Raw genomic sequence first — 27,066 nt, 5'->3', positions numbered from 1 at the left:
AAATAGTGTGATTAGATTCTGTATGGTATTCATTTAAACACGCATAGAACCGACTAATCTATGCCAATATCAAAATTGTGATCTACAACACTGCATGAAATCATAGAGCTTCTTTTTGTCATTTTTTCTTTTCTTTCTAGACACACCCATCTCCCTTCGGTAAAATAGGGAAAATTATGGGATTGCATGCAGACTTGGGAAGGAGGGAGTATGCAGAATACAAGGATCTCAATCGTTACCGGAGGATTCTCTCGATGGCGACCGGCTCCATTGCCGTTCGCTTTCATCTTTTGCTTCGCCAGCTTCTCTGACGTGCCCTTCTCTTTCGTCGGCTTCTCTGACATGCCCTTCTCATTTATCTCAGGATTCGCCGATGCAGGCTTCGAAGATGACGGCTCCGTCGGTTTCACCGACCTGGGAGCTACTTTGGGCGGCGTGGGGTGGTAATTCGGTGTAGTCATGGAAGGCTAGGTATGGGAGGCGTGGGGTGGGAGGCATGGGGTGGAGTATTTATAGGGGATTTGGGATCTCAAGAAGAGGTAGTTTTAGATCACGTAATGTTTTTTTGGGCGATGCTATTGCGTGCGAGATCGATTTTTGACTAGACATGCTTTATTAGGTAACCACGTCCAAACAGGAATCCCTTTAAATTAGGAAGGAGAGAGATAACTGAAGAGATTTTACAGAGAATATCTTACCTGCCCACGTTGAAATCAGGGGGGCATAGAGATTAGAGGGGAGACCTCTTTAGGCCCACCTGAAAATCAGGGAGCAGAAAGATTAGAATTGTAGGGGGAGAGAGATTGGGATAAAGCGTTGCCACGCTCGCTCGTCAAAGAGCGTTTCCGGTTGTTGTTTTTAGCAAGTTTTTTTGTGAGAATTTTTTATCAACTTAATCTCAACCGTGAAGCGTTTGGGCTTCTCGTGCTTTCTTATACGGGCCTTTTACAGTGGGATGAGCCCATTTTAAATGAGAACATAAGAAAGAAAGCGAGGACTCAAACAGGCGTGACGAGCCCCGTCCCAATTATTTAGGACGGGCATGCGCGAGGGCGCTTCGTCCTCACTGCCACAACTCTCCAAAAACGGCTCCTCTGCCTCTGCGTCCTCTCGATTCCCTCTTCCTCTGCGTCGCCCACTCTCCCAACAATCTGGCTTCTAGAACGGTGAGTTCTCCTTCCTGTCAAATTTGTTAGTAGTTCTCCAGTAGCAGCACATACGATGGCCTTCTTCTTGTCAATTTCATGTTCTCCTGCTTCTTTATTTTGTGCGCACAAATTCAACTGCCTTCAACATGCGTTGCCTTATGAGAATTTTGCACACAGATTCATCTGCATGCAACATCTAGTCCGTTGTCTTGTCAATTTATTGTTTTTCTCCTGCTTCTTTAGTTTGTACACAGAGATTCATCTGCATGGGCGATGAACAATTCATAGATACATGTTTATTCTTGATTGTTGATGCAGTTGTTTAGATAATATTTCAAGAGCGTAAATTTTGATTGTTAATTCACATATACTCCCTCTGCAAGGAAATATAACAACTTTTGGCTCACTACTTTAGTGATTTCTTTATAGAGGGAGTACATGTTTAGTTTAAATTGTTCATGCACTTGTTTACATAAACTTTCAATAGTGCCAGAATTACTATACTATCTTTCATCTAGGCTTATTGTTATCATGTTATTGTCATGAATCATGTCTTATACTGGTTTCATCAATTACAGTCCTTTGGCATGGCGTTCGTGAAAGATTATGCTGTCAGGGCATATGGAAATACCGTAATTTTTGTGAAGTACACGAACAAGGCTAGCAGTGTTGAGTACTGCATTCGCAGATTCAAATACTGGCTGCAGAACGACGGCCAGAAGATAGTTGCACTGGATGTGGAGTTCACCTAGCCTCGTGGTCCAACACAGACGACTGTCGTGGTCCAGTTTTGCGTTGGCATCTATGTCCTCGTGTACCACATAAGCGTTGCTGATGAGCACTACGGCCTGCTTGCCGCCTTCCTGCTCGACGAGGAGTACACCTTTGTTGGGGTGGACATCAACAATGACGAGAAAAAACTCAAGCGTGTTGGTCTGGTGGTACAAAACTTTGTGGATATCCAGAATTTGTGGAGAGTCCCTGATCCAGTGACGATTAAGCCGAAGTATGGCTTGGCTGACTATGCTGGTTCCATCATCTACCACAGCTACAACAAGATGAAGGATGCTATCACAGAAGATGACCACCCTTGAAGAACATCTATTATGCTTCCAGGGATGCGTATGCCACCTATGATGTATACAGGCGACTGGTGAACTTCCAAAACGGGTTCGAGAGTCTGCGCCAGCATCTCGCCAAACCATCTAGGCGGCCGAGGAAGTCCGGAAGGAAGAATGAATCAAACTAAAATGTTTCTTCTATTTATCTATCTGAAAGTCTGTAAACTTTATTATACTGCTAGTAAGTCGTAAGTTCAAATTTCCTGCAAGTTGAATCATCCTTTATTCTAGCTGTCTTGCCTAATTTGATCCGCGTTCAAGAGATATTATACTTAAGATGTTTATTTTGTTTCGGTTTCGCTAGCTATGATACAGAATGCGATAGCCATTTTTACCAAAAAATTATTTCAGATTTATAATGAATATTGTTCTCAACTGGGTTTGAATAGAGAAAAATTATTTTGTAATTGCATAGAGAAAGATCATATTTTTTAATCAAAAGAAGGGTCGCCCCCCTGATTTTCCATTAACAGAAACCAAATGGTCTTTGAAGCCCCTGATACAAACTACAGCTAGAAACTAAAGTAATCAATTAGCAGCACAAGTCATACATGGTAGCAAACACAGCCAGACTTAACATCAAGGTCCAAAAAATAAGACTATGGTAAAGGACAAAAAATATAGCTGAGAGATGCGCAAGCGACACTGCAGTACCCTGTGACTCCACACTTGCGATGAACTGTACAATCCACCTGCTACATGCTCTAGCCTGCGCATATAGACCATCATCACCTCTTTGTTTATCACCTTCATCTGCAATATAGAACATCCCATGATCAACAAGTAAATTAGCTGAACAAGAATCATAAGATCACTATACCATTTATTTGTAATCTCACATTATTCCTGCATTACCAAAGAGTGAAGAACACAAATGATGCCCTTCCCGCATGTCCAACGCAAACACTCGTAGGTAGTTCTACCATCTTAACTCTATGATTTAAATTATTAAGAAAACCCCCTTAAAGATTCCATTTGCATTACCATCGTTCATGATTATAGGCAGGGAAACAACAGCCAATAAAGCAACAACCTATGTAAGCCCTATTTTGAGTCCTGAATAGGACCCAATCCTAGCATTTACTCTAACTGCAACATGTCCTCCTCTCATAGTCATCATCACCCAGACAGAATGAAGACATAACCCCATAGATGCATAACTGCTATCAACATAGTTTTCGCACCATACCTAGTGTAAAGGACACTCTTGCGTTGTCGTGCTACTTTTGTGGCTCCTCGGTCAGCATGTTCATAACCACCTCGATCTGAAGATCTTCACGGGTGGTGGTCTTGAAACCAAAAAGAACGGCTTTATGAACCTTGAGCTCTTCACTGTCAACAAAATCACTCCATCCCTTGCTGAAGATGATTCGGCCATCATCACACTTGTGGTACTTGACCGTCATGAAACTGTCCTTGCATAGCTGAATGCCAGCAAGCCCATCTCCCGGTATCTCCCCATCTCCTGGGGTCTTTAGAGCATCGACAACTTTCGCCGGTAATCTCTGTATGCACCATCATAGGAAGAAAAATTATCAAATATGTGAAGGAGCAGTAAACAAAAGGATCTTCAGCTATATCTACATATATTACATAAGGATCTTCAGTTATGGGAAACAAAAGTATATGCAAAAATACACATCAGTGTATTCACTGGTTTCAGCTACAATAGCATATCATTAATCTTTCTCTCCATGGGAAAACAAAGAAAATTGCATACAAAATAAAAAATACTAGTACACCAAAAACATACCATAGTCTTTCCTGCTATGTTCGACTTGGTGAAGCGGTGGACAAAGAATACACCTATATAACCTTTCTTCATCACCAAAAGGTCATGTAGGTTATGCTCCTCTTGCTTCGTCAGATTAATTCCCTTTGTTATGACAGCTGATTCTAGAGGATTATGCTCTTTGTTTTGATCGCATGTCCTTGGCAGGTTGCAACAGTACACCATAGGAATGTCTTCAGTCAAATCGAAGGAGACAAGGTCGCCTTCTCGCAGGTCGAAGTCTTCAACAAACCTGCACCAGTTTTCACCACCGATGATCGCCCTTGAATTCCCTTTGTACATGCCAAAATCATACGTGCGGCTCCCTCTCGCTTGAAAAAGCAATGAACTGTCTGGGAAGGCGCTGAAATGGTGCCATGCGTAGCACGATCTGTAGATGTAAAATTAAATTGCTATTTATTTCCTACATTTTGTTAATCCTCAAAGTAGAGGGGAACAAACACAATACAAGTAAAAATTGACATGGTTATTTATACCACAGCTGAAGTGTCCCCATCTAGCCTGATGGTAAATGTCAACCCATCATCATTGGGCCTGTTGCAGTCCTGTCGACAGGTTATGCACACCACCTGTGTAAACAAAATAAAATGAAGAAAAGCAAAGGATGAGAATTAAAGAAATGGGCTTATGAATGTAAACACACTAGGAAACAATCATACAGTATAATCAACAAAGGTACTGCATCAGTAATCAACAATCATACACTTGAACTGCACAGGTGGCTCGCCCTCCACTCCTCATAACCCTGCAAAGCAGCGCGTGCCAGCCGCACCACAGCTTGTTTAGACATGTCCTTCTCTTGATCCTCGACCGACAGCATGAGCTCACCCCGATCGTCGATGCGCGGCATTGGCCCCTCCTCCTCTGGAGCACAACTGAGGTAGTGTTTAGTTGACTTGCAATCTAGGACTACAAGTTAATGGCTGCCTTACTAAACCCAACCTAATTTCGGCCTAAAAAGGAATTTAATCCACAAGCCCAACTTATAAGTTTTGGGCCCACCCTCCGTTTTCTTCCTGGATTCGCCACTGCACAATGCCAAAAATTCTAAGTTTTTAAAGAACTGTTTGCTGATATTTGCTGCTATTGTGCTACGCATCTGCACTTGCTCATTGTTATGAAAACCCTGAAATACCGAAACCCTATGAAAAAATTACCGAGCAAGCTACCGATGTAGAAAACTTCCTTCAATCTCTGCATCGCCTTCCATCTAACCTCCAATTGAAAATCCTAACTATTTAATCTCCAACTTTGAAAACCATATCCAACTCCCGAAACGGCAACACAATAAGGAACAAAGAAGTCGAAGATTACAAGTTAGGGTTTTCTCACTTCACCTAGTCACCGGCGGTAGTTTCTAGGCTGCTTGCTAGCGCGCCTCTCAACTCTTCACCTCCACGCTCTTCCCGCTCCAACCCGTCGAGAGCGGCGGCGGGGTCGCGGCGGGGTGGTTTGGTGGGGGGAGGGTGGAGATGAGGGGGGGGCGGGGGTGGTGTGGGCGATGGGGGTGATGCACGGACCCTATCCGTGTCAAGCACAGAAAATAACGGCTCGTGGGTTCCATTCGGTAAAGAAACAACCAAACAGGCCCACAGGCCGCTTACCTGTCACAAAGTAAAACCCTATGTTACTAATAAAAAACACAAAGGAAAATCCTTTTGTCTAAAAAACAAAAACAAAGGAAAATCGTAAAAAATAGGGAAATCCTTTTTGGGTGAGTTCAACGTGAATGTGATGGTGAGAGGCTCAAGGAGGAGTTTTGTGCGTTTACAACACCTTTGTTTTAGAGAAAAAATGCACCTTACAATGTCAAATTATAAAATCGTTATTAATAAGTGCTAAAAATTCCTTATTTATAAAAATTGTTTCTTTCCAGATAAAACAAACTTCAATAATGTGGGTAGATAATTGAGTGGCCTTTCTCGCCCCACCCCCCTCCATCCCTCTCATATTCAGGCCATTTACCGCATTTCTATGGTTGTAACCTCAAAAGTTCAAGGTCTTACGCGGCCACATGAAATCATAGCAGGGAATGGGATGAGTGCCCCATGTTAAGCTCTTTGGTCCATATATGTGCCATATGTTACCAACGGGTGGCGTGGCCTCGACGCAAGCAATCTAGGGCTATGATGCCCGGCTGCTGTCGTTATAATCAATGCAAATTTGTGAGGGGCTAAAAATTCACGAGACCTGGCATGGTGTCATCATACAACCCCTAGAGGGTGTGGTAAAACATCGAGAGCGGCATGCATCGGCCCTCATATAGGCTGTGTGCAAACGGGGCCATATCGCATGTCGGATCAAGCCATCGAGAGAGAATGTGTCCGGCCTGTGAAAGGAGTTCGGGGCACGTTCCTTCATTTGCCTCAAATCTCGATGCCACGTGATGTTAGACCTAGTAACCAAGGCCTGTCTCGTGCATCACACTCAACTGGACCCACAACATGCATGCACACATGTCCACGTATGAGTCTGAACGGCGGGGATGCATTGTTCGGGGACTGGCGTAAGTGGTGTGAGTCCAGTTTGGATTTAGCTACCAATAGGTAACACATGAGTCTAAACGTCTACCAAGAGGATGCATGTCCACGTATGAGTCTCTAAATATCTACGTGATGCTCCACATGTGGGTCTAGACGGCGGGGGTGCATATGGTTTGGATCCAGCTACCAATGGGTAACGCGTCCGGTTTGTGCCTAGGCGGTGGTTCACGGGGCCTGGCATGGTCTCATAGTATGACCCATGAAGGGTGCGGTCAAACAGCGAGAGCGGCACGCATAAGAGGCCTAACGCGGGCTATGTGGAAATGATGCCATATCGCATGTTCGATCTAGACAATGGAGGGAACGAGTTTGGCATGCGGACGGAGTGTGGGGCCCGTTCCTTCATTTTCCTCAAAATTTGGTGCCGCTTCATGTGGGCCCTATCCAAAAAGGCCCGTCTAGTGCATCACACACAGCTGGATTCACACCATGCATGGACACTTGGCCACGTAGACACCCACGGTAAACCTTTAGCCAAGTTGACCCACACCATCCATCCACCCTTGACCCCACCTCGGTTCGTTGGATCTCCGACGAGTCCCTTCCCTCGGTATGCCAAGCATGTTAAAACGGCACACGGCTACATGTCTTGCACATAGAGATTGGTGCATCATGCACTAGTGCCAACAAACATGTCCAGCTGAGCATCTTTGCCCATGGTCTGGATCGAGGCGGCTAGCGGTGCATGTTGTCGGCCCGATTGCCTAGCGGTGCATGCTATGGGTAGACATGAATCGCATTGCATCGGATCAAGATTGCCCTCTCTTGTACCCGACGCCGGAGTAGCACACGCGCATGGTAGAAGAATCTGTGCGGTTGATGTGGGAGCTTGGATGAGACGCCATGGGATATGTGCATGCTGAAATTCAAGATTTAGAAATTGATAACAAAATAAAAATGACAATAATTGTTTGTACAGGTGTACAACATGTTTTAAGGATAATGTGGAATATGACACGTTCACATGCATTTTGGAAACAAGTGCACTTTCGGAGGGGCAAAACAGCCCCGTGCCTCCCACGATTTTTGTTCCATGTATTTCGCCACAAATATTGGAGGAAAAAAGAAAAATGTATTTTCCCCTCAAAAAACGACTTGGGAAGAAAATCTGGAAAATCTGAAGTAACCATATTTAGCTACTCCATGGAGGTTGTCCCCCGTGGGGAGATTCGATCTACTTCTCCTTGATTTTAGGGTGAGTTCAACGTGAACGTGATGGTGAGAGGCTGAAGAAGGAGTTTTGTGCGTTTACAACAACCTTAGTTTTACAACTGTATAATAACAAATGAAAGAGAATATGTGAAAAAGAAAAAAGAAAAAGGATATGCATACATGATGGGCCAGCCCAACCATCTACAGGGACGCGTGGTCCAGCACGCGGGTGAGGTTCGCCTGGGACAGCCCAACAAAATTTGGCCCAACGCTGAGACGCACCGGGCGCAACTGACGGGTGGTGGGAGTTTAGTCCCACCTCGCCAAGCGAGACGCGCACGCACCTACTTATATACGCGGCTGAGAGACAACTTGCATGAGCCTCTCTCAATGAAACAACACGTTCCCTATCCACTTCTGTGTATGCCCCGTGGGGCCTACTGGCAGGAGAAATCAACATCTTTCGGGCCTGCATCCTGGCCCCCATATGGTTGGGTTTCTAGTCGTATGCAGGCCGTGGGGTTTGATATCTCCTGTTAGAAGGTGGGCCTTTTCTTTTCCAAATCACCCAATTTTCTTACACAGTCACATCCATGTAATAAACATGATTATAAAAGAAAATTCAGCAATAATGAAGTTTACACTATGCCCTTAAGGTAAAGTCAGAGTTATGTACATGAGTTTCACTGAGCCACTATAAATTATATAAAATTCTACAAAAAATGGAAAACTTTCAAATTCTGTCTATGTTAATGAAAAGATCATGTGTACAAAATTTCAGGTGATTTGGATGTGCTCGAAAAAACCACCTTGTTAGAAAAACTCGCTTAAGTGAGACCAAACGGTCCGTCTGTAATGAAGTGATTTTTTTGACCATCTCCAAAATAACCCCAAATTTGGTGTACACGGTGCCATAATTGTAACAAACAGGATATCCAAAAAAACTCAAAAATTTTAGGTTTACGCTGTCACCTTATGAAAAATTTCGTGCTAAGGCAAGTGAGGTAGCTCATGACCATACCCATGGCATACATTGTTCAAATGGCCTCAAACCGTTCCCCTTTAGCCAAGTTGACCCACACCATCCATCCACCCTTGACCCCACCTCGGTTCGTTAGTTCTCCAACGAGTCCCTCCCTTCGTAAGCCAAGCATGTCAAAGCGACACATGGCTACCCGTATTGCACAACGAGATTGGGCATCATGCACTAGTGCCAGCAAACATGTCCAACTGAGCATCTTTTCCCATCGTGAACACTACCGCATGGTCTAGATCGAGGTGGCTAGCGGTGCATGTTGTCGGCCTGGTTGGCTAAGGGTGCATGATATGGGTCGACATGAATTGTATTGCATCACATCTAGATTCCCCTGTTCGGTACCGGACGCCAGAGGCCCGGAGCAGCACGTGCATGGTGTTGGGGAACATAGTAATTTCAAAAAAAAAATTCTACGCACACGCAAGATCATGGTGATGCATAGCAACGAGAGGGGAGAGTGTTGTCCACGTACCCTCGTAGACCGTAAGCGGAAGCGTTATGACAACGCAGTTGATGTAGTCGTACGTCTTCACGATCCGACCGATCCAAGTACCGAACGTACGGCACCTCCATGTTCAGCACACGTTCAGCTCGATGCTGTTCCCCGGGCTCCAATCCAGCAAGGCGTCGGGGATGAGTTCCGTCAGCACAACGGCGTGGTGATGATGATGATGTTCTTCCGGCGCAGGGCTTCGCCTAAACTCCGCGACGATATGACCGAGGTGGAATATGGTGGAGGGGGGTACCGCACACGGCTAAGGAACGATCCGGAGATTAACTTGTGTGTCATGGGGTGCCCCCCTGCCCCCGTATATAAAGGAGCAAGGGGGGGAGGAGGCCGGCCCTAGGAGGGGGCGCGCCAAGTGTGGAGTCCTACTAGGACTCCCTAGTCCTAGTAGGATTCCACCTCCCTTGTTGGAGTAGGAGAAGGGGAAAGAGGGGGAGAGGAAGAAGGAAAGGGGGGCTGCGCGCCTTGTCCAATTCGGACCAGAGGGGGGGCGCAGGCCTCCTTCCTTTTGGCCTCTCTCCTCTATTCCCGTATGGCCCAATAAGGCCCATATACTCCCCGGCGAATTCCCGTAACTCTCCGGTACTCCGAAAAATACCCGAATCACTCGGAACCTTTCCGAACTCCGAATATAGTCGTCCAATATATCGATCTTTACATCTCGACCATTTCGAGACTCCTCGTCATGTCCCCGATCTCATCCGGGACTCCGAACACCTTCGGTACATCAAAACTCATAAACTCATAATATAACTGTCATCGAAACCTTAAGCGTGCGGACCCTACGGGTTCGAGAACTATGTAGACATGACCTAGAACTATTTTTGGTCAATAACCAATAGCGGAACCTAGATGCCCATATTGGCTCCTACATATTCTACGAAGATCTTTATCGGTCAAACCGCATAACAACATACTTTGTTCCCTTTGTCATCGGTATGTTACTTGCCCGAGATTCGATCGTCGGTATCTCAATACCTAGTTCAATCTCGTTACCGGCAAGTCTCTTTACTCGTTCCTTAGTACATCATCCCACAACTAACTCATTAGTTGCAATGCTTGCAAGGCTTATGTGACGTGCATTACCGAGAGGGCCCAGAGATACCTCTCCGACAATCGGAGTGACAAAACCTAATCTCGAAATACGCCAACCCAACATGTACCTTTGGAGACACCTGTAGTACTCCTTTATAATCATCCAGTTACGTTGTGACGTTTGGTAGCACCCAAAGTGTTCCTCCGGTAAACGGGAGTTGCATAATCTCATAGTTACAGGAACATGTATAAGTCATGAAGAAAGCAATAGCAACATACTAAATGATCAAGTGCTAAGCTAACAGAATGGGTCAAGTCAATCACATCATTCTCCTAATGATGTGATCCCGTTAATCAAATGACAACTCTTTTGTCCATGGCTAGGAAACATAACCATCTTTGATAAACGAGCTAGTCAAGTAGAGGCATACAAGTGACACTATGTTTGTCTATGTATTCACACATGTATTACGTTTCCGGTTAATACAATTCTAGCATGAATAATAAACATTTATCATGATATAAGGAAATAAATAATAACTTTATTATTGCCTCTAGGGCATATTTCCTTCAGTCTCCCACTTGCACTAGAGTCAATAATCTAGTTCACATCATCATGTGAGTTAACACCAATATTCATATCTGTATATGATTAACACTCATAGTTCACATCGTCATGTGATCAACACCCAAAGGGTTTACTAGAGTCAATAATCTAGTTCACATCGCTATGTGATTAACACCCAAAGAGTACTAAGGTATGATCATGGTTTTCTCGTGAGAGAAGTTTAGTCAACGGGTCTGTCACATACAGAGCCGTATGTATTTTGCAAATATTCTATGTCTACAACGCTCTGCACGGAGCTACTCTAGCTAATTGCTCCCACTTTCAATATGTATCCAGATTGCGACTTAGAGTCATCTGGATCAGTGTAAAAGTTTGCACCGATGTAACTTTTACGACGAGCTCTTTTATCACCTCCATAATCGAGAAACATCTCCTTAGTCCTCACTAAGGATATTCTTGACCGCTGTCCAGTGATCTACTATTAGATCACTATTGTACTCCCTTGCCAAACCAGGGCAGAGTATACAATAAGTCTGGTACATAGCATGGCATACTTTTATAGAACCTATGACTGAGGCATAGGGAATGACTTTTCATTCTCTTTCTATCTTCTGCCGTGGTCGGGCTTTGAGTCTTACTCAATTTCACACCTTGCAGCACATGCAAGAACTCTTTCTTTGACTGTTCCATTTTCAACTATTTCAAAATCTTGTCAAGGTATGTACTCATTGAAAATCTTATCAAGCGTCTTGATCTATCTCAATAGATCTTGATGCTTAATATGTAAGCAGCTTCACTGAGGTCTTTCTTTGAAAAACTCCTTTCAAACACTCCTTTATGCTTTGCAGAATAATTCTACATTATTTCCGATCAACAATATGCCATTCACATATACTTATCAGAAATGTTGTAGTGCTCCCACTCACTTTCTTGTAAATACAGGTCTTTCCAAAAGTCCGTATAAAACCATATGCTTTGATCAACTCATCAAAGCGTATATTCCAACTCCGAGATGCTTGCACCAGTCCATTGATGGATTGCTGGAGCTTGCACACTTTGTTAGCATATTTAGGATTGACAAAAACTTTCTGGTTGCATCATATACAACTCTTCTTTAATAAATCCATTAAGGAATGCAGTTTTGACATCCATTTGTCAGATTTCATAAAATGTGGCAATTGCTAACATGATTCAGACAGACTTAAGCTTCGATACGAGTGAGAAAATCTCATCGTATTCAATACCTTGAACTTGTTGAAAACCTTTCGCAACAAGTCGAGCTTAGTAGATAGTAACACTACTATCAGTGTCCGTCTTCCTCTTGAAGATCCATTTATGTAACATGGCTTGCTGATCATCGAGCAAGTCAATCAAAGTCCATACTTTGTTCTCATACATGGATCATATCTCAGATTTTATGGCCTCAAGCCATTTCGCGGAATCTGGGCTCATCATCGCTTCCTCATAGTTCGTAGGTTCACCATGGTCTAGTAACATGACTTCCAGAACATGATTACCGTACCACTCTGGTGCGGATCTTACTCTGGAAGACCTACGAGGTTTGGCAGCAACTTGATCTGAAGTTTCATGATCATCATCATTAACTTCCTCACTAATTGGTGTAGTAATCACTGGAACTGATTTCTGTGATGAACTACTTTCTAATAAGGGAGCTGGTACTGTTACCTCATCAAGTTCTACTTTCCTCCCACTCACTTCTTTCGAGAGAAACTCCTTCTCTAGAAAGGATCCATTCTTAGCAATGAATAACTTGCCTTCGGATCTGTGATAGAAGGTGTACCCAATAGTTATCTTTGGGTATTCTATGAAGACGCAGTTTTTCGATTTGGGTTTGAGCTTATCAGGTTGAAACCTTTTCATATAAGCATCGCAACTCCAAGCTTTAAGAAACGACAACTTAGGTTTACTGCTAAACCATAGTTCATACGGTGTCAACTCAACGGACTTAGATGGTGCCCCTTTTTAACGTGAATGCAGCTGTCTTTAATGCATGACCCCAAAACGATAGTGGTAAATCGGTAAGATACATCATAGATCACACCATATCCAATAAAGTGCGGTTATGACGTTCAGACACACCATTACGCTGTGGTGTTCCAGGTGGCATGTGTTTGTGAAACTATTCCACATTATTTTAACTGAAGGCCAAACTCGTAAGTCAAATATTTGTCTCCGCGATCAAATCGCAGAAACTTTATTTTCTTGTTACGATGATTCTCAACTTCACTCTGAAATTCTTTAAACTTTTCAAACGTTTCAGACTTATGTTTCATTAAGTAGATATACCCATATCTGCTCAAATCATCTGTGAAGGTCAGAAAATAATGATACTTGCCGCGAGCCTCAACACTCATCGGATCGCATACATCAGTATGTATTATTTCCAATAAGTCAGTTGCTCGCTCTATTGTTCCGCGGAACGGAGTCTTTAGTCATCTTGCCCATAAGGCAGGGTTCGCAAGCATCAAGTGATTCCAAAATCCCATCAGCATGGAGTTTCTTCATGCGCTTTACACTAATATGACCTAAACTGCAGTGCCACAAATAAGTTGCACTATCATATTAACTTTGCATCTTTTGGTTTCAATATTATGAATATGTGTATCACTACGATCGAGACCCAACGAACCATTTTCATTGGGTGTGTAACCATATAAGGTTTTATTCATGTAAACAGAACAACAATTTATTCTCTTACTTAAATGAATAACCGTATTGCAATAAACATGATCAAATCATATTCATGCTCAACGCAAACACCAAATAATACTTATTTAGTTTCAACACTAATCCCGAAAGTATAGGGAGTGTGCGATGATGATCATATCAATCATGGAGCTACTTCCAACACACATCGTCACCTCGCCTTTTTACTATTTTCTGTTTATTCTGCAACTCCCGTTTCGAGTTACTACTCTTAGCAACTGAACCAGTATCAAAATGCCGAGGGGTTGCTATAAACACTAGTAAAGTACACATCATGTATATCCAATATACCTTTGTTCACTTTTGCCATCCTTCTTATCCGCCAAATACTCCGGGCATTTCCACTTCCAGTGACCATTTCCTTTGCAGTATAATCATTCAGTTTTAGGCTTTGATCCAGTTTTGGGCTTCTTCGCGGGAGTGACAACTTGCTTGTCATTCTTCTTCAAGTTTCCCTTTCTTTCCCTTTGCCCTTTTCTTGAAACTAGTGATCTTGTCAACCATCAACACTTGATGCTCTTTCTTGATTTCTATCTTCGTCGATTTCAACATCACGAAGAGCTCGGGAATCGTTTTTGTCATCCCTTGCATACTGTAGTTCATCACAAAGTTCTACTAACTTGGTGATGGTGACTAGAGAATTCTGTCAATCACTAGGAGACAACGAACTCCGCCTCAACCTTCTCCATGTTGAAGCCCAACAGCTGCTACTCCGGCTGCTCCACCTTCACCGGAGCCAGCTCCTTCTCCTCCTCTTCCCCCGCTCCTCCTCCTCCTGTGGCTCCGGCAAGTCCGGAGGCAGCCCGACAGCAATGCGGGCGGCGTGCGTAGCTTGTCTCACCCGAAACTCCTATTGGATCTCGTAGCGGCGGTCCGGCGTGAGCATTGCGTAGTAGGTGATCTTCCTATGGACCATGGCAGAGCGCCGGAGCGTGGGCAGAGCACCGGAGCGGGAGAGAAATGAAGTGGATGGTCTTGGAATGGCGACACAGAGAGGGGGGAGGTGGATGTACTATGGTTGCGGGAACCCGACCGGGTTAAATAGGCAGATTTGCTCTTAGGCGGCGAGTCGGAGCGGTGCCATGAGGCGTTCACACCACGACGGCGAAGGAGGCGCCCGTCAGACCGCTGGGTTTCCGGGTGAGTCCATGTGAGACCCCTTCGTCAGTCTTACGTGACGGGCGTGCCCGGACGCCCCCATATCCGACTCATATTTGGGCTGGATATGTGGGCTGCCGGTCAGTCCGAGCGTTTGAGGCCCGAGGGGCCGTTTGGGTCAGAAAATCATGACCGGGCGACCCGACCGGGCGTATGAGGCAGGTTTGGAGGGCTCGGCTGTAGATGCTCACGTTAGTCTCACACACAAAAGGTCCCCAGTTCGAACCTGGGCTCAGACATTATTTCTTTGAATTTGCACTTGCAGATACTCATATAGAAATCCTATCTATTTTAACTTGTAGCGAACTTTTTTTCTTGCGAATAACTTGTAGCAAACTTTGCTTAACCTTTTGAACAAAATTTTGGTAATTCTAATATTCTGTGTTTGTTCCGGACAAAAAAAGGTTGTCAAATACAAATAACTCATAGTAGATAACCGTTTCATAAATGAAACACAATAAATTTTTTGTAAAACTTTGCTTGCAACCGTAATCGTTCATTGAGGAAATATTTTTCTGACAGATGCTTCGCACACTGTACAAGCTTTTGAACATCTTGCCTTCTTGTCCCTAAGTTAACTGCAATTGTCCCCGCCTGTGTTCCAACAAGCTGAGATACAATTTGAGGCTCTTCCAAAATGTTGTCTGCTTCGTATCTAGATAAATGTAGATCTGAAGCACTTAGTGTGATACGCAAAGGATAATTTTTTTTCAAAAAGGACGCAAAGGATAAATGGCAGGGAAGTCGGAAGCGAAGCATGGCAAGTCCAGGACTGATACTCCTGTGATTACCATCAGCTGATCTTTTGTTTCTAAAGCCAGAATGTGTAAGGGATGGCAAACATCGACGATACCTTGTACATTGCTGCATATGTCGTGGTAGGTCGGTGAAGTAATAAGAACAGCACCTACTTTCTTCCCATCCTTCTCGAGCTCCTTCAGTGCTCTATCTACCTGCGATTGCGTAACACCACCAGCAATGTCCCACATAGAACTGTACTCGGGTACTATATACTTAGGCACAACACTGAAATGTGACAGTTTCGAGGAACAACGATGTAGTCACCGGGGCAGCAGGTGCCCATCATGGCAGCCTGGATTCCACAGGTACTCCCGTTGACTAGGAACCACATCTTAGATGATCCAAACAGTTGAGCTGCCCGGTTCTGAGCATCCAAAATCACACCCTTAGGGTAGAAGAGGTCATCTAGCTCAGGTAGCTCGGGCAAGTCATACAAAAATGCCCCCGCACCAATAAGGTTCGACAACGAAGACGGAACAGCTTTCCCTTGGTTGTGTCCAGGGAAGTGAAAGCACGACACGTCTTCGGCTGCAGTTGATTCCGGTGCCTGAACCAGAGGGGCAAAAACCATATTGGGAAGCTCATGCGTTCATGGTCATGCCCAATTCAAACCATAGCAGCGTCCAGAAGCGCTTGCGGCCACAAAACTAGTGTTGTGTTGGCCAGGCGGACTATAGCAAGCAATTCGACAAACAGGTTGTGGGCACTGGGGTAGAAGGCGCTGAGACTAACACCTTTGCGGATCGAGGAAGGCAAGGAGGAGGTGCAGAAGAGTAGGCTAGCGTGCGTAGAGAGCGAGGCGCGCGCGGTGAGCGGAGAACGGGAGGAGCTGGTGGTGTGTTGTTGCTGCTGGGAGGAAGAAGCATGGCCGACTGTCTAGTCGTGGTCGAACTCGAAGCAGAGTGATGTGCAGGGGGAGGAGGGTAATGTGATGTAGTGTATACGGGACGTCTCACTGTCGGCCCAAATTTGAGTTTTTTTAGGAAAATTTGAGTTGGTTTTGCTGCGCGGATAAGAAGCGGACGTGCGTGACACCCGTCTTTGTTCTCTTTATGGCCGGCCTCCCCTCCTCACTCGGTTCCCACTTCTCGCAGTCCTAGCCGCCACCGCCCATTGCCGGTCGCACGAGACCGCCCAGGCACGGCCGCCGCATCCAACAACTTCCCCACCTTGGGTTTTCCTAGCTGGCTTTGAAAGAACAATAGACAGTTACACCTCTTACATATAAAACAATTAAGATAAAATGTTCGCGAACTTAAAAAATGTTTTCAAGTATTATTGCTTTTTGAAAAATATTTTCTTAAATTATAAAATGTTCTAGAGTACATAATGTGCTCATTTAAAAAACAAATCTCACAATTTGAAAGATTGTTCTCTAATTAAAAACATTCTAGAATACAATAAAATGTTCTCCAATTCAAGTAATTAAATGCATTTAATTAAAAACCATGAATTAAAAGTGCACAATTTTTTTAGAATTTGAGAACCTTTTTTTGAAAAAAAAAGGAAAAAAAAAGGAAAGAATATGGGAAAAATACGAAGAAAAAGGTAAACATGGGTTGACAAAAGAAAGAGAAAGTAAGACAAACATTCTAGAGGGTTCCTAAAACATGGAAAATTTACAGTCAAAATCTTCCCGCTGACTAGCTAAATGGGCCAGTCAAATTAGTCGCTCGCCTGACGGAATCTGTGTGATTCGTAGATTTTTTTTGTTGCGATAAGCGGCAAATAGGATTTGCCCCCCTTGACATAATCATGTCGCGGCCAAAATTAGCTTGACCTGTTGAAAATTTTGGAACATTCCACGAGCGAACTAAGCCCAGCTATAACTCTATGTACTCGCAAAAGAAAGATACAGAAACATTGCCCAGAACGCCGAGCCTTGTATTCTTGTCTTAGTTATGTGGAAATATCTGTACTCCTAATGTCTCAGTCCGTACTTCGTTTCGTTTGCTCGTTCGCATCGCTTGTTCTGTCTCACGTTTATTCGCGCACGATAACATGAAACTTCCCTCGTGTGCGCTTCCGATTTTCTCTCTTACCAAATCAGCGATGCAGCGACCAAAAAAACAAACAACGATGCAGCCCCGCAAGAAAAGCAAACGGCCGACCCTTTTTGAGGCTCCCGAGTCCCGAGTCCCGAGCGAGGGTTATCTAAAAAAAAAGTCCCAAGCGAGCGTTAGGTCTCGTGCCCGCGTGCACGCCGCCGCCATGCTTTCGCTCGAAATCCTTGGTATTCTCATGGATCACCCCCGACCCCGGGTCTGGTTTTCTCATACCAGCCGCCGGCGACAGGACTCGCTTCCTTCCTCCACCCGTGGATCGGCTCCATGTCACGGCCCTACGGCGGTCGGAGTTGACGACGATGATCAGAGAGAGAGAGATAGCAGAAGAAGAGGGACAGAGCTTAGAGACGAGCGGTGGACAGGAAGAGATAAGATATGATAGATTCAGAGTATTCTCTATTTTCAAAACCTGTCGTTGCCCAACGCACACGCCCGCTTATATAATGCGAACTCGTTACAAGGCCCACGGCCCACACACGCGCCTACTCTTGCCAAGCCCAACACACTGCTGTTTAACTCTGCTTTGTCCCGCCCGACTACTTGGTCCTCACGATCGCCTGTTCTGTACTGCTTACAGTACCCTCCCCTGAAGAACCAGCTTGTACCCAAACTGGTGCACGTGGAAACTTCAACTTGAGGATGTCGTAATCCTCCCAGGTTGCTGATGCAGCAGGCAGCGTCGCCCATTTCACCAGGATCTGTAAATGTGCTGTGTTCTTCTTCTTGACCAGCAGCCGATCAAGAATTTCCTCAGGCACCACACCTGGCACTGAAAGATCCACAGGTACTGGTAAAGAGGTGAACACTGGGGTGTGATCTGGAACGTGTCCCTTCAGCTGTGAAACATGGAAGACCGGGTGTACTTGGCTCCCTCTTGGTAACTCCAATCGATATGCTGCATTTCCCACTTTGTCCAGAACTTTGTAAGGGCCAAAGTATTTGAGCGCTAGCTTGTGACATGGGCGATTTACCACAGTAGATTGAGCATATGGTTGTAATCTTAAGTAGACCATTTCGCCCACCGCAAACTCTCTGTCAGACCGTTTTTGATCTGCAAACTGTTTGTACTTGTATTGAGCTCCCGACAGATGTTCCTTCAGAGCAGCGTTATGTTCAGTGTGAGAGGCCAGCCAGGTTTGTACGTCTGAGTTTTGAGATGTAGCATGTCCCCACAATTGGCCCATATTGGGGGCATGTCCGTTGAGAGCTTGATACGATGTACAACCCAAGGAGGAGTGATATGAGGTGTTGTACCAAAACTCTGCTTGTGGCAACCACGCCGCCCACTTCTTTGGAGAATCATGTACTGCGCATTGAAGATACATTTCCAAACACTGGTTTATGCGCTCCGTTTGACCATCCGTTTGTGGGTGATACGCCGTGCTCATCTGTAACTCAGTTCCCCATACACGAAACAGCTCCTTCCAGAATGAACTGGTAAAGATCTTGTCTCTGTCCGAAACTATAGCCAGTGGCAAACCATGCAGTCTGACTATGTTGTTCAGGAAAACCTTGGCCACAGAAGCAGCCGTGAGTGGATGCTTTAGAGGAAGGAAATGACTTACTTTAGTGAAGCGATCAACCACTACTAATATTGCACTGTACCCTTCTGACTTGGGTACACCTTCAATGAAATCCATACTGATTTCTTGCCATGGGCTGTCAGGTACTGGAAGAGGCTGCAGTAAACCAGGTTTTTTGCATAATTCATGTTTGTCTTGTTGACAAGTGGCACATTGTTTCACAAAGTTCTCTACAGCTTCCTTCAATCCCTGCCAACAGAATAGTTGCTTCACTCTGTGATATGTTGACAGGATGCCAGAGTGTCCCCCTACAGGGCTGGAGTGAAAATCTTGTATCAACTTAGTTTGAAGACCTGTGTTAGCACCCACCCAAATCCTGTGGTCTTGTTTAATCAAACCCTCATGCAACTGAAATCCAGGGCAAGCTTTTGGGTCTACTGCCAACTTTTGCAGTATTGTAGAAGCTACAGGATCCACTGAATATGAATTCAATATTTCTTGCACTCATACTGGTTTACTTGTGGACACATGTTGTACTTGTAACAGATGGGCCACTCTAGACAGAGCATCAACAGCTGAATTTTCAACCCCTTTCTTGTACTGGATAGTAAACTGCAATCCCACTAACTTGGTCATTACTTTTCTTTGCAAATCTGAAGTCAAATTTTGATCTCCCAAGTGGCACTAACTCTGGTGGTCAGTTTTGATCACAAAAGGGGCTCTAGATAAGTAAGATCTCCACCTGTCAATTGCCATCATAATTGCCAAGAATTCCTTTTCATATATGGACTTTTTTTGATTGTTGACTCCCAGTGCTTTGCTGTAAAAGGCCACTGGATGGTCCTCTTGTGACAGCACTGCCCCTACTCCTGTGTTGCAAGCATCTATTTCCACAGTGAATGTCTTGTTGAAATCAGGCAGAGCTAATACTGGTGTGTTGACCATAGCTTGTTTGAGCAGCTGGAAAGCTTGTTGGGCTGCCTCTATCCATACAAATGATTGCTTCTTGAGCAAGCTAGTGAGAGGTCTGGCCAGCATGCCATAATTTCTTACAAACTTCCTGTAATATCCTGTCAAGCCCAAAAATCCTCTCAACTCAGTAACATTAGTTGGCACAGGCCACTTCAGCATTGCCTCAGTTTTTACAGGATCTGTTGCTACCCCTTGGTCAGAAATGATATGTCCCAAATATTCCAGAGAATTCTGAGCAAACACACATTTAGACTCCTTGACACATAACTGATTTTCTTTGAGTATATCAAAAACAGACTGCAGGTGTTCCAAGTGCTCTTCCAATGTGAAACTAAATATCAAAATATCATCCATGAATACCCGCACAAACTTCCTGTTAGGTCCTGCAAACAGGAAATTCATCACACATTGGAATGTACCTGGTGCAGTAGCTAGACCAAAGGGCATCACCCTGAATTGAAATTGTCCATGGTGTGTCTTGAAAGCTGTTTTGAACTCATCTTCTTCTTTCATTCTTATCTAATGGTAACCAGCTTTTAGATCCAATTTGGAAAACCATGTTCTTCCTCCTAATTCATCCAGTATCTCATCAATAACTGGCATAGGAAACTTATTCTTAACAGTTACATCATTGAGCTTTCTGTAGTCTACACAGAACCTCCATGTACCATCTTTCTTTTTGACCAACAACACAGGAGCAGCAAAAGGGCTCATACTAGGAGTGATTAAACCAGCATCCAACATTTCCTTTACTTGTTTCTCTATCTCATCCTTCTGGAGAGGTGAGTATCTATAAGGTCTACAGTTAACAGGCACTGTATCAGGGAGTAAATTGATAGAGTGATCAAAAGCTCTGTGGGGAGGTAAAGTTTTTGGATCTCTGAACACTTCCTTGTTCCTGTCTAACACGTGTTGCACAGCTGGTGGTGTTTCCAACACAGGTGCCATTACAATCCTGTTGAGCAGAGAAGTTGCCCACACCTCATTCCCTTTTTCCCACTTGGCCAGTTGATCTGCCGAAACTTCCTCAATGTGATCTTGTTTTACTGGCAATACCCCTTGCAATTTAACTTCTTGACCTTGGTATTGAAACTGAATCCACTTGTCAGCCCAGTGACACTTCATCACTCCCCATTGTTCTAACCAATCCATTCCCAAGATGATAATATGGCCTCCTAGGGGTAATACTTGCATAGAACTACAGAAGCTGTGTCCCTGAATCCACCAGGTTAGTTTAGGTACTTTTTCCACACAATTTATTATATGTCCATTTGCTACTTTTACAGGCATTGGTCTTTCTAATTTCTCTGGAGTGACAACAATTTTGCTCAATAAGGACTGATCCACAAATGTGTGTGTGCAGCCTGAATCTACAAGAATCAGGACCACTTTATTTCCCACTAGAGCTCTGAGTTGGATTGTCTTGGGATGAGCAGCCCCAGACAGAGCTGTAGCTGACACAGTAGCACATTCCTCAGTTTCTCCTGTAATTAGTGCATCCAGTACTGCATCAGAGATTATCTCATGGGGATCTACAACTTCAGCAGCTTTTAACTGGGCTTTCTCTGCTACTGGCTGATGACACACATGCCCTGGCACAAACTTGTCCCCACACTTGTAACATAGAACATTTGCACGTCTATATTCTTTCAACTGCTTTGCTTTCGACAGCTCCCCTGTTGCCAACCCAGGTTTGTTGTTAGTCTTAGTGTAAGCAGGCTTGGGGAAACTTGGCTTGTAGCTCTTCTGTTGCAGCACTAAACCTTCTTGTACAGCAGCATATTGAGCCGCCACTTGTATGGAGTAAGGTATTTGAAACTCCACTGTAGAGCGCAACTCATCCTTCAAGCCCATAATAAACCTTGTCACTAGAAATGTCTCACTTAGTGTTGGCTCATAGAGCCTTACTGTATAGAGCAATTGGAGAAACTGCTGCTTATACTCATCCACTATGCCCAACTGCTTCAGCATCATCAGCTCTTTCATCTTGAGTCATTATACATCCACATCAAACTCCAACAGCACCGCAGCACAAAACTGTTCCCATGTGTGAACTGCACCTGTCTATTTGAACGCCTGGTACCAATGAGCTGCGTTGTTTGATAGATACAGAGAAGCAGAAGTAACTTTGAAGCTGTCCGGAATGTTATACAATCTGAAAAAGGCCTCACACTTGTCCAACCAGATCCGGACCTCGGTACCATCAAATCGCGGGAAATCCATTTTCGGCATCCATTGCCGCTTGTTGGAGCTCTCGTCACAGATCGGAGCCCCGGGTTGTTGAAGCTCAGGCGTGGTGTCAGTCACCTGAATAGGACGAGGCGGTGGACGCCCAGGTAACTTCGGCCCTGCCCCCAGAATGCCGTCGGAGACCTCTGATGCGGTTGGAGACAACGCCTCCGTAGTATCCTGCCGCTTGTGCATCTGAACGGCATGACTCTGGTTCTGCTGCACCTGCCCCAACGTATCACATGATAGATTAACCTTGACTTGTACCTGGTCCAGCAGCGCTGTTTGCTCCGATAGCTTGGCGTCGAGAGCCTCCAGCTGAGCGCGGATCCCATCGACTGCGTCCAGCTTGTTCTGCGCTGCCCGCAACGCGGCGAACTCCTGCAGCATCCGCTCCTGGAACGCTTCCATCTCGTCCGCCAAAAAGCGCGACTGCAGATTGGGCTTGAATGTCGTCGTGGTCGCCGGTTTTCCTCCAAATCAACCCACCTCAGGTCGGGAATTACGCAGATCGAACCCTAGGGTGATCCGCTACCGTCGCCTCGGATTTGCCGGGTACGACTCAGGGAAAAAAATTGCAGCGCGGCGGCGCGGCGAGACGTTGCCCCCACAGGCCCGCCAGAGTGATGGCTCTGATACCAACTGTCACGGCCCTACGGCGGTCGGAGTTGACGACGATGATCAGAGAGAGAGATAGCAGAAGAAGAGGGACAGAGCTTAGAGACGAGCGGTGGACAGGAAGAGATAAGATAGGATAGATTCAGAATATTCTCTATTTTCAAAACCTGTCTTTGCCCAACGCACACGCCGGCTTATATAATGCGAACTCGTTACAAGGCCCACGGCACACACACGCACCTACTCTTGCCTAGCCCAACACACATGTGTTTAACTCTGCTTTGTATCGCCCGACTACTTGGTCCTCACGATCGCCTGTTCTGTACTGCTTACACTCCACCCTCCCCAGAATCCTCACTCCCTTCGCCGACTCCTGCTCCAACACTGATGCGCTGAAGCCGCCGCCTCCTGGTCGGCATGCACGGCCGCACGCCCAGCAGTTACCATGGCCGATGATGGAACAACCCCGAGACCCTCCTTGTGTTGCATCCCTTGCAGAAGAGGCAAGGCGTCCAGGGAGTCCTGAGAAGACGCCCTCGCCGCCGACCTTGAGGTACAGGTCTGTCTCCATGAGCTTGAGGAAGCCATGGCCGATGCATCCAGCTGCGGATGCCGCATATTTGTGGCCGCCACCCTCCCTCACCGCCCTACACAACCGGCTCCTCGGTCACCTCGTCGCCGCCGCCGGCCATCAGTATGTCGTGATCGACCATGAATCATCTTACTGTTCGATTTTGAGATTCAATCAGTTAGGATTTCATTTGGTTCCTTATCCCCTTTTGCAGGTTTTGTGAACTCCATTTGCAGACGTAGCTTAAGTGCAATTTCATTTCAGGGAGAGTTGGCACATATTTCTCCTTTTAGGCTGATACTTCAGACTTCAGTACACATCAATATGTACTGAAGTACAACTTCAGGTTTTAGTTACGGTTTATGGACATTGCCATGTTCTAAACTTCTGATCCATGGAGACATAGCATGTTTTGTACAAAAATAAATCATCGTAATCTAATCAATATGTACTATTCTTTGTTGTACTGAGAAGCTGCAAATCCCAAGCCTCGTGTAAATATAGGAGGGCATCTCGGAAGATATGGGGTGAATGATCTACATAATTATTGGGATGCGGTAAATCCAAATCTTACCTCTCCCTTAGCCATTTGCGATCTGGCACCCCCCCTGCATAGATAAGTACATGGTGTTTACCATAATTTACATTTGTCTTTATAGTAGTCTTCCTAAATGTTTATCGTTGAGTGTCTCATTTCTAGCATATTAGTAGAGGAGCATGCAAGTTTGGATAGTTATGTTTGTTGATGGGATTCATTGTGCTGGTTAAAGTCATAATATATCAGCAGGTATGGCATGGGATTCATTGTTCTAGTATGATGAGAGTAGATCATTGTATACATTTCACCGTATTGGATTATTTTGTGCCGAATTCTTTAGTCAGGTACCTTCTTTCTCTTAAACCATCTTCATCTACGTGTTTTATATATTTACAACTTCCAACTTAATAGTAGAGACTTAATCTCAATACTTGCTTGCATGGTGTAAGAATGTAGAAGTATGTTTTATTTTGGCTCCTACCTGTAGTCTACAACTGGGTGTTTCAAGAATTTGTTTTTGGCATGGTCTTCTTTGCTACCTCTTCATGGGCGATCCTCATTATTTGTTCCTTGATTCTCTATGCAAGAATCTTGCCTCATGGTTGAAAACATACGGTCACATATTTTCGACAGGAATTTAATTTTAGTCAGAGCCGATCCATAAATGATCGGCCAATTAGTATAAATTTCTAGCTTAATACATGTCATGTAAGTATGTTTTCCTTAATGTGATAGGTAATGTAAATTTTGTGGGTCTCTCAGTTGCTATGAGCCTACTACAGTTAATTGGAAAGCATTATTCTGATGAAAATGCAACAGAAACAGAATCTGAAATATTAGTTAATTGGATAGCATGGTTCCGACGGAAATGCAAATGAAATAGAACCTGGAATAATAGTTAATTGGATAGCATGATTCCGATGGAAATGCAAAAGAAACAGAACCAATAATAAGATAGATAAGATGTGACTAACACTGGCGTAGGGAGCACACGACGGCCGTCGTCCGTGCGGCCGACACTGACACTGGTGTAGACAGTAGGCCACTGAAGATCGTGTTGGCGATGTAGTATTTCCATGAGCATGCATCAAATATCAAATCTCTTTACCAGTCTCTTCCGCTGTCCACATGGCTCCCCTTTTTCTGTACCACCACCTCAACTTGGTAGGACTTGAGATTTACTTTGGTGTCTACCCCGTGCAGGAGATGACTTTGTCGTACCTGACGTGCGGAAATGCGATGGTGTCTACCTTGAAGCTTGAAGAGTTCATGAGGAAGTCTTGCTAGCATCTAGAGTTGGATGCCCTCACGAAGACTACTGTTAGTCAATTTTCATGACTGATTTGCTTCTTTCCTCTAGCTGCACAATATGACATATTGCTTCTTAATTCAACACTTACTGCTACGTAGTAATAAGAGGACATATGGGACTTTGTTTCTCGAATTGACACTCAATAGTAGAAGAGGTTCATACCTCGAATTGTTGATCACAAAACTGCCGTATCATGGCTTCTAGCTTATATGTTACATAGCAAGTGAGCAGCCTCTGTTCCCCCCCCCCCCCCCCCCTCCAATATCTATTTTCTAGCTTGGATTAGCTAAAAAAGCTGATTCTGGTATATATTCATTGGCGCAAAGATGCTCAATGATAAGTTTTTTCTTATCACACACATATATATGAAGGATTGTGCATACAAGTTGCAGCTTTAGAATCAACATCTGGTTCGTTCATAGCTTTGTCAAGGATTTGGGAACATCACATTGACATTTAGATATATATTTTTAGGATTCTTCAAGGTCTTGATTTAGTTTCTTTTTATGCTGTATAATAATAATAATAATAATAATAATAATAATAATAATAATAATAATAATAATAATAATAATAATAATAATATGTTGTACAATTGTAGTATCGGGTATGTAGTCAAATTTAATGAAATCAAAAGAAAACAAGGAAAGGAGAGCCGAAGTCCAAGGCATGTTCAACTCCAATTATTTGCTCTCTCATGGAGTGTTAGTCCTCTGAATATTTTTATTCCTCTGATCTCAAACATCGTCCACGCAAGAGTGAGTGAAGCTTCGTCTGCCACCGCTCTTCAGTTCACGCCGTTGATGTTGTGAGGACTGGAAGCTCTTCAGTTCACACCGCCAATGTTGTGAGGACTGGCAGGACTTCAATGGGCATGGAGGCTGCAACCTAGGGCGAGGGCGTGGTGCGTTGAGTTCGCGGATCTGCGTTGGTGGGAGGCGGCGATGGCGGCGGCAACGCCAATGTCCACCGGGATCTCTAGCCGCAACAGATCGAAGAACAACTTGGGGATGTCGTGCAGCTCGTAGATAAATTGCCGCCCAGATAAATCACCGGGACACTACCAAGTGTGTCGTTCATTGGGCCAGCATAAAAAATCTTGAGGGTGCCTCATGTGCGACTCTAGCTATTGAAAGTCAAAGAACTTGACTACTTCCGGAGTTTGATAAGGCTTTACAGTGAGTTCTCATACTTTTACTGCTGTAGTTATTAAGCAGATTTTGTCAAAGCAATTGCTATGTGTATGCCATTTTCATATTCTATACGTGGCTGTTTTTCCATGTTCTAGACATGGATATGATGATTGGTCGATGAAGCAATTGATTTCTAATACTAGCAATTGTGTTTCTGGATATTCTCATACTGACAGTTTTGTTTCATTGTCCAACACTAAATCTATTCATATGGTGATGGATGCAGCATAACCATCAATTGAAGTAGATAATCTGCAAGGCTATTTACCATTATCCAGGTTTATTCAACATTTAGGTTTGTAGTAATTTATTAAACATCTAGGTTTGCAGTGTTAACACTGATTTATTTAGTTTCAAATTGGTACGTTTCAGTTGCATAAAGGCATAAACATCTGTCATTTCTGAATAAGTTGTAGATGATTTCCCCAGCTTTAAGTATATACGAAACACACATA

The 27,066-nt window shown here is 44.4% G+C and overlaps 1 pseudogene; it reads right to left on the bottom strand.

Annotated features, from left to right (window-relative positions):
- Window positions 1-15,498: 15,498 nt before the first annotated feature.
- LOC123084083 (arginine decarboxylase-like) lies at window positions 15,499-16,160 on the bottom strand (annotated as a pseudogene).
- Between the last annotated feature and the right edge of the window lie 10,906 nt (window positions 16,161-27,066).

Source organism: Triticum aestivum, chromosome 4A (genome assembly GCF_018294505.1).
Source record: "Triticum aestivum cultivar Chinese Spring chromosome 4A, IWGSC CS RefSeq v2.1, whole genome shotgun sequence".
Taxonomy (NCBI): Eukaryota; Viridiplantae; Streptophyta; class Magnoliopsida; order Poales; family Poaceae; genus Triticum; species Triticum aestivum.
This window is presented reverse-complemented; position numbering and strand designations above follow the sequence as displayed.